This window comes from Eumetopias jubatus, unplaced genomic scaffold (assembly GCF_037043125.1).
Source record: "Eumetopias jubatus isolate StellerSeaLion01/CBP00866 unplaced genomic scaffold, mEumJub1_p1.0 scaffold_39, whole genome shotgun sequence".
In the NCBI taxonomy this organism is placed as follows: domain Eukaryota; kingdom Metazoa; phylum Chordata; class Mammalia; order Carnivora; family Otariidae; genus Eumetopias; species Eumetopias jubatus.
This window is the reverse complement of record NW_028274845.1, coordinates 873,201-885,013: the sequence shown is the minus strand read 5'-3', so window position 1 is coordinate 885,013 and position 11,813 is coordinate 873,201. Positions and strand designations below refer to the sequence as shown.

General features: G+C 43.0%; 1 pseudogene; it reads left to right on the top strand.

The window, feature by feature from the left end:
• The first annotated feature begins 8,310 nt into the window (after positions 1-8,310).
• On the top strand, positions 8,311-11,504 carry LOC148161909 (putative NBPF family member NBPF5 pseudogene; annotated as a pseudogene).
• The last annotated feature ends 309 nt before the right edge of the window (positions 11,505-11,813 follow it).

The window sequence follows — 11,813 nt, the reverse complement described above, 5'->3', positions numbered from 1 at the left end:
GGTGCGTGAGTGGCTCGGGCACTTAAGGGTCTGACTCTTGGTTTTAGCTCGGGTCATGATGTCGTGGTAGTGGGGTCAAGACCCATATTCGGCTCCATGCTCAGCACAGGGTCTACTTAGTTTCTTTCTACCTTTCCCTCCTCTCTGTTCTCCCAGCTCACACTTACTATCTCCAAAATAAATAAAATCTTTCAAAAGGAATGATGCCCCCCCAAATGCAGATTTAAACACCTCCTATGATGACTTTGATGAATAACAAGGTAAAGCAGCCTTTTTTTTTTTTTTAAACAGAGAGCAGAATTGTAATTCAGGATGTCAGTGGAAGAAGCAAGTAACCTCCCATCATCTCAACATCTGAAAGTAAACAGGTAAAAGAAGGAATGTATAGAATTATATGTCATGTACACAATGATTGGTTCATTATAAACAAATTGGAATAAATCTATGTGTATATTGACTCGTGGGTCCTGTCAAAAAGGCAGAGCATTGGGAAAAACAAAAACAACAAACCGTCCTGAAAGTCATTTGGGTAATTGGACTTTAAAAAACCATTAGACAAACATATATCAAACACATTTCAAGCTGTTTGTGAGCCACATTTTTGCCCTTCAAGAGTGAACTTTAGGAGAGACACCTAATACTGAGTGGATGCTTTGGTTTCTTTGAGACATGTCACCTGAGCCACTGGGAATGTGACCTTGTGAGTCACACAGCTGTGCGAGCTTTACCTGACAGGATGTTAAGTTCAGTGCCTAAAGAGTTAACATAAATATGCTACACACACCAATCTTTACTTAAACCAAAGATCATTTCCTCTCTGTTGGGGGTATGAAGCTGACACAAAGGACTACAGATTCTGTTGCAGAATCAGGACCCGAGGCTTACAGTCTGATGGGAGTGGACACCTACTTCCGATTTGGAGTCGGAGCCATTGTCTCCTAAGGCAACTGAGTCAGACAACCAAACTCCCTCAGTCTGCCACTATTAGTTGTTTAAATGCTGTCGGTGTCACTTTATAATAGATCACATAGAAATAAGACGGATCAGACTGGGGCACAATTCATGGTATTCGATGGATATTTCATTGCACAGCGATCTAAATCTTCTGGCAGTACATCATGATGGGAATAGATGATTGAAGACTAAATTACATAACAAGAGAGAACATTGGCCTCTAAATTTTGCCACTGTGGTATTGCAGCTAAACACAAGCTAAACTGGCAGCCTTACCAACTGAATGGTGACTCTCAAGGAAAGTTTATTACTGAACATACACAACATTTCACATGCATTGTTCCATTAGACCCTGTACAATCTGCCCAGCCACAGGACTTGATATGGGTTGGGTTATTCCTTTTTCTTCGGCTGCTGAGAAATGTCCTTCTCACCCGGCAAATACCTAAATCTCCAAAGATATGGTCACTGCCAGATCTAGCTTGAATCTGAAATGCATTTGATTGTATCAAGATATAACACCAATATATAAAACTCAACTGTGCTTTATGTGATCGCAATCCCTAACTGAAATGTGAAAAGTGATATCATTTATAATAGCATGAAGCATGAAATACTGAGGGATAGATTTATTTATTTATTTGACAGAGAGAGAGCACAAGCAAGGGAGCTGCAGAGGGAGAGGGAGAGGCAGGGTCCCCGCTGAGCAAGGAGCCCGATGGTGGGCTAGATCCCAGGACTCTGGGATCCTGAACTGAATCGAGGGCAGACACTCAACAGAATGAGCCACCCAGGAGCCCTGGGACAATGATCTCTTAGATATGACACCAAAATTGTGATTGATGAAAGAACAAATGGATACATTGGACTTAGTTAAAATTTAAAACTTTTGTTCTTCACAAGACATTGGTGAGAGGATGAAAAGTCAAGTCACACATAGGGAGAAAATATTGATAAATTTCATATCTAATGAAGGTCTCCTAATAGAACACTGAAAGAACTCTCCAAAGACAATAGTAAGAAGGCAAACAATCCAATTTAAAAATGGGTAAAAGAAAAGTACCTGGGTGGCTCAGTTGGTGAAGCAGCTGCCTTTGGCTCAGGTCTTTATCTCAGGGACCTGGGATCTAGCCCTGCCCCCCTCTGTCAGTCTCCCCACTGACAGGGGAGTGTGTTTCTCCTCTCTCTGCCCTCCCCACCCCACCCCACACCCCCGCTCTTGCTCTCTCTCTCTCTCTTTCAAATAAGAAAATAAGAAAATAATTTGGGTAAAAGCTTTGTAGACAGTTCAGCCGAGAACATATATGGAAGGCATGTAAGAACATGACAAGATCTACACCATTAGTCATTAGCAAAATGCAAACTTAAAACACTATCTGCCAATTAAAATGGCAAAAATGAAAAGAATTTCCATTCCAAGTATTGGCAAAGATGTGTAGGAGCTGAAATTCTCATACACTGCTGATAGGAATGTTAAGTTCTACAACTCCTCTAGGAAATAGTTTGGAAATCTTTTTTTTTCTATTCAAGATTGATTTCTTTGTGTGAGAGGGAGTGAAAGTGAGTGGGGTGAGGGGCAGAGGGAGGGGCAGAGGGAGAGAATCTCAAGGGGATTCCCCACTGAGCATGGAGCCCTATTTGGGGCTTCATCTCATCACCAAGGAGATCATGACCTGAGCCAAAATCAATGTCAGACACTTCACCGACTCAGCAACCCAAGCACCCCAACAGCGGCGACCTGCTTCAAAATATTAAACCTCTCTACCAAACCCCCTGGCATAGGCCACCACCATTCCATTCAAATGAAAAAAAAGAGTGATATATTCATAAAAATCTATTGATAGAAACTCTATTTTTAATTGCCATTCTAATCCATTCACAGGTAAATGACCAAAAGAAGTTGTGGCATATCCAGTCCAAGGAATACTACTTGGTTTAGCAGAGTAATCTCTTCACATACATAACAAAATTGGTAAAGATTTTATTTTTTGCTCAGATAATTTTTCTGAGCAAAAAAAACATCAAAGCAAAATAATGTCCATAGCATATGATTTCAAAATATAACACCTTAGGAAATGGAAATAATTCTATTGTAACTGAAAGCCAATCAGTGGTTTCCTGAGGTGGGAATGTGAGGGAGGACTTGGCCGGAGCACAAGGAAACTTTCTGGGGTGATAGATATATCCACTGTGTGGGTGATGCATATATATGTTCAAACGGACTAAACTTTAGACTTTAATTATATACACTTTCTTGCTTGGAAATTATATCTCAATATGCCCGTTGAAACAGTTTAAATTACAAAAACAAAAAATTTCATACCCTGACATTCAATAAATGATTTTATATTTTCCAAAAAGTTCAACCGTATGTTTTTGCAAGCTTAAAGTAGGCAATGAATTATTTCTTTGGATATGAAAATGAATTGATCTATCTTTATCTTTCTATATGTAACTCTCGAAGAAAGACAACCTTAAGAGAACATAAAGGGAAGCCACAGTATAGAAGTATGTTTATGTCCTACAAAGGACCATTCTCTAGAATTAGATATCATATAGTCTGATAAGATAATGAACACAATACAATAATTGGTCAAAAGATTTGAATAGAAACTTCAGGAAACAAGATATGGGAATGGTTCATTAGCACATGAAAAGATGCACAATGCATTGGTCATGAGGGTAAAAAGTCAGTACTGCAATGAGGTATCATTGCATATCTGTTGGTATGGCTAAAGTCAGAAAGTCTGAAATCTCACATAAAACACCTGGATGTCTCATATAGCTGTGGGAATGAAAAATAGTACAACCACTTTGAAAAGCTGACTTCCAGTTACTTATAAGATTAAACAAATACAAATCCTATGGATAGTCATTCCATTCCTAGGTATTTACACAATATGTCTACAGAATTATCAGCATATGAATGTGTGTAATAGCTTTATTATTATGCCCCAATTATGACTGCCCCAAACTGGAAGTGACACAAAAGTCCAGTGACAGATGAATGTATAAACAGAGACGAAACACTTGAAATCCTACCCAGCAATAAAAATGTCATGAAGTATTGGTGCATGTAGGAATATGGATGAATTTATTTTTTTCAAGATTTTATTTCTTTATTTGATAGAGTGAGAGAGCACAAGTGGGGGGGTGGCAGACAGAGGGGGGGAAGCAGGCTCCGTGGGGAGCAGAGAACCCCACACGGGGCTTGATCCCAAGACGCTGAGATTAAGACCTGAGCTGAAGGCAGACGCTTAACTGACAGAGCCACGCAGGTGCCCTGGAATATGGATAAATTTTAAAATCATTGCACTGCACTGTATGATAGAAAGCAGATATAAAAGAGGATATATATATGTATTTCCAGTTATATGAAGTTGTTAAAACTGCAATGATCTCTAGTATCGTTGGTTCCCTGGGTGTGAGGCTGGAGGCAGTGATGGACCGCAAAGGGGCACAAGGGAAGTTGTGAGGTAGTGGAAATGCCCTGTATCTTGACTGTAACAGAAGTTTCATATGACCTCACTGATATGAGGAATTCTTAATCTCAGGAAAAAAACTGAGGGTTGCTGGAGTGGTGGGGGGTGGGAGGCATTGGATGGCTGGGTGATAGACATTGGGGAGGGTATGTGCTATGGTGAGCGCTGTGAATTGTACAAGACTGATGAATCACGGATCTATACTTCTGAAAAAATTAATGCAATATATGTTAAGAAAAAAAAAAGAAGATAGCAGGAGGGGAAGAATGAAGGGGAGTAAGTTGGAGGGGGAGACGAACCATTAGAGAGGATGGACTCTGAAAAACAAACTGAGGGTTCTAGAGGGGAGAGGGTGGGGGATGGGTTAGCCTGGTGAAGGGTATTAAAGAGGACACATTCTGCATGGAGCACTGGGTGTTATGCACAAACAGTGAATCATGGAACACTACATCAAAAACTAATGATGTAATGTATGGTGATTAACATAACAATAAAAAATTATTTTAAAAAAATAACTGTATGCTTTAAAGCCATGCAGTCTATTGTACCCAAATTATACCTTAAGTAAGTTGATTTCACAATCTATTGTACCTCTCTGCAGGGACAATTAGTAGTGAGAAAATGAAATTCAGTAAAACGCAATAGAGATTAGCATCCAAAATTATTAAATGCTTATGAATATATAAAAATGAAGCAGACCCAAGACCCCTAAAAACTACTGCTGTGAGAAATTGAAGAAGACTAGTAAACAGAGAAATAGGTAGCATGTTCATTGATTGCAAGACTCAGTTCTGTTAGGATAACAAAGTAACATTATTTTGGTAAATATTGCTGTAGATATTTGTGAAGAAAATGACAAACCAATTTTAAAATGTATATGAAGGGACGCCTGGGTGGCTTAGTCGGTTAAGCGTCTGCTTTCAGCTCACGTCATGATCCTGGCATCCATTCTTTAAAATGCAAAGGCCATCTACAGCCCAGAAATGATTATTTTCAATGTATGTATGTGACTAAACACTCATCCAAAATATGTCAAGAACTCTTATAAATCACAAAGAAAATGAGAAACAACCTAGTGTATTAATGAGCAGAAATATTTTAAAAAGCCCATCCCAAAAGAAGATATCCAAATGATTAATAAGCATATGAAAACCCAATAGGATATCTGCGAGATTGGTTTCTTTCTTTTTCTTTTCTTTTTTTTTTTAGTGGACCCCGACACAGGGCTCCGATTCGCAACCCTAAGATGAAGACCTGAACTGAGATCAAGAGTTGGATGGTGCCCCCAGAAATGGTTTCTAATGCACCCTCCTCTCTTCACTAGATATGTGGCCTTGGGGAGGTTTGTAATCTTCTTGAGTTCTTGTTTTTTTTTTTTTTTCTTTTCTCATCAGGAAAATGATAGCATCTTAATAATAAGATAGTTCATTGGATTCTTTACGATCACCCGGAAGTTTACATGAACTGTACTTTTTGCTAAGAATGTATTGACCTTGAATTCTCCTTTATACATCTTTAAAAGCACAGACAGACAATTGGCAAGGAATAGACAAGTTGTTCTAAAATTTCACCTTTTCTAGAGAGAAATCATATATATAATAGAAAATTGGAGAGGAACGAATTTGTATTGAACAACTTTCCCAATACCCTGAAGCATGTCTACTTTCCATTAAGACCGGAGATGAAAGTCTTGACTAGGTCCAACTCCTGCAGTCTTCTTGGTCTGGAGGGGTCTGAGAAAGTCCATTCTAGACCTAGAAAGATCTGGACTCCTGGACAAGTGTTCCTCAGAAAGATAATCAACTACTTACCTCTAAAAGCCCTGAGCAATTTGTGAAACTGTGGGTGAGGTTCAGACCAGCTCAACTCTATAAGCAGGACTCTCCCCTGAATCAAAGCTGGAATATTGATAGATATCATTTCCAAAATCTCTGGTATAGGTCATGGCATGCTCCATAGGAGAGAAAACAGGCACATGAATATCAATTGAGAGAAATATCAATCAACACACAGAGCCATTATTAAATAATGTCCACCCCCACTACAACCCAGGAAAGTTCTCATTCAAAAGCCATGTTTTAAGGAATATGTAGTTAGAAATCTTCACGATTTGGGGCTAGAAGCCAGTTTCTTTAATGGACAAGCAACTCCAAGAATAAATAGATAAGCTGGATTTCATCAAAATTACAAGCTTTTTGTTTCAGAGGACACTATCAAGGAAGTGAAAAGACAATGCATGGAATGGGAGAAATTTGCAAATTGTATATCTGATGGAGGTCTGCTATCTAGAATAAATTAAAAAAAAAACGATACAACTAAGCAGTAAAAGACAGCCAATTAAAAAAATGGGAAGAAGAGTTTGAGTCGACTCTCTCTAAAGGATAAGACCAATCTAACAACAAATACTTGAAAAGGTGCTCAATAACATTAGTCATTAGGAAAATACAAATCTAAAGCACAGTGTGATCCCTCTTCCCCCCACTAGTATGACTTAAAAAAAAAAAAAAGATAATGTATGCGTTGGGAAGATTGTAGAGAAATGGAATTCTTACACCTTCCTGGTGGGAATGTCAAATGGTGTAGTTGCTTTCCTTTGAAAAAGAGTTTGGTAGTTTCTGAAAAAGTTAAATATAGGGTTACATATGATCTAGCAATTCCACTCCTAGGTATATAGCTAAGAAAATTGAAAATATATGTGAACATAAGGGGAAAAGAAGACTACATAACACATAGATGCAGGAAGAAGAATACTGAGAGAGTTAGAATAGAAAACAGTTTCATAATCAATTGCATAAATTAACTTTGGTTTTTCCCCTGTGTTTTGGGGTGTGTGTGTGTGTGTGTGTGTGTGTGTGTTTTGCTGTAAAGAAAGTTTCCTTTACTACATATTGTAAATGGAGGAAGATCCAAATAAATTTAAAAGCTTGTCAAATACAAAGGAAACAAAGATAACGAAAGTGCTAGCATGCTTCTCTTGTGTTTTTAACGCACAGAGGAAAAAATAAAACACTAAAAGACACAGGGAAGAACATCATGACAGTCTAAGACATTGGAATCTATCCCTTATTATAAAAGCCTTAAGATCTGTTTGCCCTTAAAGGCAAGTGGGATGAGTTCATGACAGCCCTAAGAAAACCCGTTGGGAGGGGTGCCTGAGCAGTTCAGTTGGTTGAGCATCTGACTCTTGGTTTAGGCTAGGGTCATGATCTCACGGATGGTCAGATTGAGCGCCTTGTCCCACTCTCTCCCTCTACCCACCCCCCATTCTCTCTCTCAAATAAATGAAGATGAACAAAACAGTAAACTACTTGGGAAACTATTTCTGCCTTGGTGATTTATACACACACAAGAATGAACAATCAGAACTATGCTGAGATAATTTTTTAGAAAGAGATGGGAACTGTGGTATCAGCACAAGGGTAGACAGCAACTGAGAGTGGCCAGTGAGGGGTGGTTCCCATCAGTGGGGACCTTCGGGGGGACCGGGCAGTCTTGTGTATCAGCACGGCCTTGGCAACTGGAAGGCAGCAGCTCCCCAGGTTCCATGTCATCTCGGACGTTCCAACTCTGTTATTTCAAGTGCAGACCGTTACCTGGCATTCTGAGTGCTCCCTCTGTCATTCCGTTTGGAGTGTGAGCTAGGGGCAGTGCCTTCAGCTCTCAGCTGTGGCATCTTGAACCTTGGTTTTGTGGTTCCTGAATCTCAGGTGCTGTGGGGTGTTGTTCAAATTGTTCCCAACAGTAAGTAAAGACTTCCTGTATCCTCACCCCTCAGTCCTGATGAAACCTACTTGATTTCACTGGTTTTTAACCATCCTGTGTTTGGGTTTCTTCTCCTCAGTCCCCAGCTCTACCTCCTCGGCCACACGTCACCATGGCAGCACCTCTTGGCCCTCTGTCTGATCCAGGGGCAGAAATCAGCCTCCTGGAAATCAACCAGGAGCTTCAATCCCAGCTGGAAAAAAGCAAGCAGGACTTCCGAGACCTCAAGGAGAAATTCCTTATATCCGAATGTACTGCCTACTCCCTGGCCAAGCAGCTGCAGAAATACAGTAAGTCCTACAAGATCATGGCCACCAAAGACATGTCTGTCTGTATTCCTTCTGAGAAACTAAAAACCTCTCCAGATGCTGTCTTCTCTCTTCCAATGTCACATAAATTTCATTCTGACCACAATCCGGGAAATGTAGAAGTGGGTATTTTATCCTCAGTTTGCTGAGGATGGGAAAACTGAAGACAAAGAGGTTAACAGTGACATGTCAGGTGGGGTTAGAGTTAACATCCCAGTTCCTGCTTCCTGGTGCGGACACAGAAACGCCTGGTCCTCTCAGGATGGTCTCTGTGCTGTATCAGATCCTGCATGCCTGCAGGCCTAAGTGTCAGGGACTAAGGAACTCTCTCAGGTCCCGCTTCTCTGAGGTCCCATTGGTAAAGCACCAAGTTAGTTACACTGGGGAAACATCCTGATGGCACACCCGGGGGCGAGAGGGAGGGTAGCAGGTGACACTACCTGCTTTCAAGGAGATGGAAGTAGTAAGTGGAAAGTGGAAAGAAGGTCTCCTTTCCCCCTAAAACTGTGGTATCTGTGAGTGACGCCATCCACACAGTGACTTCCCTTGTGAGAGGGAACCGGTGCAGAGCCTCTGCTTCCTGAGTCCACGGAGGCCATTTGATACCCACTGGCAAGGGTGAGGGTGTTTCAGGGAACATCACGGTCTCTCCCTGAGCTGGGGACCTTCAGACGTGCAGGATGGCCAGCAGGTCCAGGCCTGGGCCAGGAGACATGTGGCCTAGTGAGAAGGAGGGTGAGTGGGGGAGACCACAGCCCCGGGAACCAGCCAAGCCAGGGTGTGGGGCAGGCCTTCCCCCACAGTCAGCCTGAAATGGGGAGCTCAGCTGCCTGTTCATTAGGAGGGGCCTGCGCTGGCAGAAGGAGTCATGAGAACGGGGCACGTGCACAGCCGAGCGATAGGAAGGAATCCTGACAACTCTCAGCCCGCATTTTTGTCATTTTCTCACAATTTGCTTTCAATAGAACAAGGGGAGGTGTAATTAAAAACGAATGACGCAGAGAAAAAAAAAACTGAGGCATGCTTTTTACGAAAGGGAAGAGATGATGAACTTTCAGGGAAGGACAAGCAGTTTTGTTTACAACTTTCCTGAAAATCATCACATAAGTGTGGGAAACCAGTTGTGAAGATGATGCAAACAGATATCACCTGAGGGCGTGGGGTGGCGGTAACACAGCACAGGGGAGAAAAGCATGGGTTGTAGGTCAGTCAGCCTGGGCTAAATCCATGGTGCCCAACGTCCTGTGCCTCAGTTTCCTCCTTGTTAACCTGTTAGTGTTGTGGGACCTACTTCTCTGAGTCAGAATGAATACTGAGTAATTTCTTGTAACGCTCTAAGAGCAGAACCTGGAACTGTGTAACTCTGTTCATCATTTTACTGCTTCTCATAACACAAACTGTATTAGGATTGGGCCATATTCCTCTCCGGTGCTTCTGGTTTTATGCATTGTGGTTTCCACAAGTGTAACCGGATGAATTTTTACCTTTGAGATACTTGCTCAGTATAGAAATCCCAGCTCAGGGGACCCATCAGTCCAGTAGCCCTGGGGGCCTTATGTCATGTCCCTGCTTAGTGTTTCACTTAGGAGTCTCCAAGGCTTGCTAGAGTGACCATGATCAGGGGAACCCAAATTCTGACTCTACCAAATACCAGTTCATCACCATGTCCAGTTCCTCTCTGTGCCTTGGGGCTGTTCTTTCCTGGGCTCTGAAACAGGGAGTAATCGACTGCCCTGTAGTTGGGAGGCTGAAGAATGTGATGTGGAGCTCCCAGCGCAGAGCCAGGTGGCCGGGGTTCCAGTTGTCCTAGGATGGACCCTGCCTCGTCCCTTGAAGGCAGCGAGCACAGCAGCATGTCCAGCTTTCCCCTGAGGCAGGCGTCTCTGTTTCTCAGAGTGTGAAGAGTCCACCGACCTCATCGAATCCGTGCTGGGAGAGAAGGTGCAGTTTGAGAAGGGGAAGCAGGCAGACACGGTGGCTGAGAAGCTCAGGTAAGGAAGGCTCCATGTGGGAGGCTGCAGGGACGCTGTGGGCATCTTTGACTTGGGGCAGCAACAAGTCTGGGCCAGGAAAGGGCAGAAACGTCATGGCAGGCACGTGACCCAAATATTTCTAAAACAACTAAGACAACAGTGATTGGTAAATGATGGACTCCAATGACTCAAAGTCTCGCTCTCTCTCTGGAAAAAAATATCAAAGTCCCCAAGTTCAAGGGAACAATTCGTGGCTTTTAGCACATTCACAGTGTTGCGAGATCACCACCTCACTTACCTTTCACAGAGTCATGACCTGGCTGACCACAGCTTGAGCCTGCCATTCTCCTGAGCTCACCAGTTCACACCAGCTCTACTGGACATGCTTCTGCGTCTGGCGCTGTGTCCTTTCACTGCACGCCGCGCTGTGTGTAGTTTTCCAGGGAAACGGGTGTCCCCGAAGTTAGCAGCTGAAGGGACATCTCTCTGGCGTGTGCTTAGGAGAACCCCTGGCTCTGTTTACAGAAGGAAAAGGTGTAAGGGATGTGCAGGGTTCACGGCTCCTTTGGGGAAATTCTGCCAGAAATCATCACGAAAGATCTTATTGTCTGTTGTTCAACTCTTTGCATTTTAAAATTTTCTCTCTGCCCTGCCTTAGGCTATGTCATACCCTCATTAAAGACCAGGCTAAAGAGCTGACCCGTTTGTATCAGAAGTTACGGAAAGGGAAAGACGTTTCCCAACTGCTCAATAACCTCCTCGAGGACCTCCTCACCCATGATGACCCTGAGCATTCCCAAGGGCAGGGCTTCCAAGAGCAACTGGCTGAGGGGCGCAGGCTGGCCAAGTGCCTTGCCCGAAAGCTCAGCCCAGGTAAGGCGGCCACCGGCCCTGATGCCCGGAGCTGCGCCAAGGCCCTGGGCTCACAAGAGACTCCCCGCCTGGCCTCACGCCGTGTGCAGCAGCCCTCCTGGATTCCCCATAGCAAGTGGGGCCATGAGAGAACCAGGAGTGGAAGGTGGTAACAGAGAGCAGAAATGCACAGTGTGGAGGTAATAGTGCTCCACGTGTCTGCTTCCTCCCTGAGGGAATGCAGCCTTTGGAGCGGGAGGCAGCCTCCACCAGTCTTTGAGCCAGAGAGCAAAATGTGACAGGAGGATGCTTGTTAGTGTGCAAGGATCCCTGCACTAAGTGGGAGGTTCCCAGAGTCAGCGTGGTCTGTATTAATTGTGGGTGAGAAAGTGAGTTTTACTTTCTCCATATCTGTCTCCTCATCTGGAAAGTATATCAAATAACCTGTTGATACTGTAGTGATCAGATAGGGAAAATTCATG